The following is a 2355-nucleotide window of genomic DNA, read 5'->3' as shown; positions in this document are numbered from 1 at the left end:
AGCACCCCAAGGCGAAGTGCTAGGCCTTATAAACCCTTTATCAGTCAAATCTTTCAACTGTGTTGCCAATTCCTTTAGTTCGGATGGAGCTAAACGATACAGAGCCTTAGCTACAGGTGCAGCCCCTGGTATAAGATCGATTCGGAATTCAATAACTCTATCTGGTGGTAATCCAGATAAGTCTTCCGGAAAAACTTCTGGATATTCACAAACTATCAGAATCAATTCTTCCTTTCTTTTCTCTATCTTTAAATCAATGACATATGACAAACATCCTTGGCACTTCTTTCGGATACTCTTTCGAGCTTTCATTACTGACAGAATACTAATGTGATGATCCTGACGGTCACCATAAATAATAATTGTTTTCTGATCTGGCAAAATAATTCTGATCATCTTTTTATTACAATCAATGCTAGTATGATACTTTGCCAACCAGTCCATACCCACTACTATGTCAAATTCTTTCATTGGCATAGGAAATAACCGGATCGGGAGTTCAAAGTTTTCAATGACTATAAGACAGTCATTGAACACACTAGTAACAGTTTCTTGATTATTAGCAGTATCAACTACTAATTTATCATCAAGCAGCACAKAATTCAAACATGCAGTTTGAGCAAACAATGGTGATACAAACGAAAAGTTTGCACCAGAGTCAAATAACACTTTAACACGTATTGAATTCAGAAGAAAAGTAGCTGTTACTACATCTGGCGATGCTTCTGCCTCATTCTTGGTCATTTGGAAGGATCGTCCCCGCGCCCCTCCTTGTCCTCCTTGATTCCCAGTAGTTCTTCCCTGATTACCCGATGCATTACTCCCCATTGTTAACTGCGGATTTCTTAACAAGGGGCAATTTGGTCGAATATGATCTGGAGAATTACAGTTAAAACACCTTTTGTTAGTTGGATAATTTCTGGACAGATGATCCGCTTCACCACATATATAACATTTTCTTGGATCCATTTTATCATTACCCTGCTGAACTTTCGTATTGCTCTTTTGTTCAGATCGGTTGTCATATCTCACAGTCTTGGGTCCTCGAAAAGACGAAGGTCCTTCCCATTCGTTTCTCAACAATCTTCCCCTCTGACTGTCTATTCTTGTTTCTTTCAGTCACTTCAGCCGCCTCTATTGTCAATGGAAAGATATTGGGGTTCATTACAATAACGAATTCCCTAATTGAGGGCTTCAGACCCCGAATAAACCTTTCTATCTTCCTTGATTCGGTTGAAACATAATGTTCGGCAAAACGAGAGTATTCAATAAATTTTTCAGTATACTCCCGTACAGTCTTATTTCCTTGTTCCAGCTTCAAGAAATCTTCTTCCATTTGTCTCACAGCCGTTTTAGGACATAATTGATTTTTAAATCGATCCACAAATTCCATCCATGACATAGACTGTAAAACATCCGTTCTGGTAGACGATTCCACTTCCCACCAGAATAAAGCATTTGACTTTAATACTGAAACAACAAATCGTACTTTATCTGTTTTCGGGCATCTAATGGTGTTGAATACAAATTCCATCTCCTTGATCCAGCACATTGCCTTCACCGGATCTCTTTCTCCAGAGAAGGTTGGTGGTTTACACGCTAAAAATGTCTTAATATCTCCTTCTCTATTATGAGTGATTGGAGCAGATGGATAAACCTCTACTCTTTCTGTTTCTACTCTAGCAGGTATCCCCATAATAGATATCAGAGTTTCTCGTAATTTTCCCATTTCCTCTGCTAACACATCTCTGGTTATATATTCTGGGTGTGGTACCGTTCCTCCTTGAACATTCCCAAAGTGTGATTTTTCCTGCTCAGAATATATTTCAGCCCGACTCCTTCCCTGAGACTGACTCCTCCCTCTACCTCGCCCCCTTGATCTTCCTCGACCTCTATTTCCAGTCGTACCGACTGGAAAATTAACCAAAGATTCCTCCCTTTCTTTAGATTCTGGACGAACTATTCTTTCAGACCTTCTGGTTTGGTTAGACATCTGCAGAATTTTAATATTAATATTCACGTATTCACATTCCCAAATATAATGAAGTATTCAAGTTCAGATATGTACCTGTAAATTTATAATTACACTGGCCAGATGTAATTAAAATTCACCTTACACACTGTTCTTTCAACTTATCATATTTATATCCAATGGTGCTAACTATGTCCGGGACCCTTAACATGCAATAAAACAGCTTAAGTCTAGGTATCATGCTGTTAAAATACCTAAATCCCTTAAAATCAGGCTCTGATATCATTCTGTAACGCCCAACCCACACATTGCATGTAACACATATTTCATACCAAAGAAATATATTTTTAACATTCGGGTCCCTTAGTACAAGAATCTATCAT

This window comes from Cynara cardunculus, assembly GCF_001531365.2.
Source record: "Cynara cardunculus var. scolymus isolate 2C chromosome LG 6, CcrdV1, whole genome shotgun sequence".
In the NCBI taxonomy this organism is placed as follows: domain Eukaryota; kingdom Viridiplantae; phylum Streptophyta; class Magnoliopsida; order Asterales; family Asteraceae; genus Cynara; species Cynara cardunculus.
Note: the sequence above shows the minus strand (reverse complement) of the source record.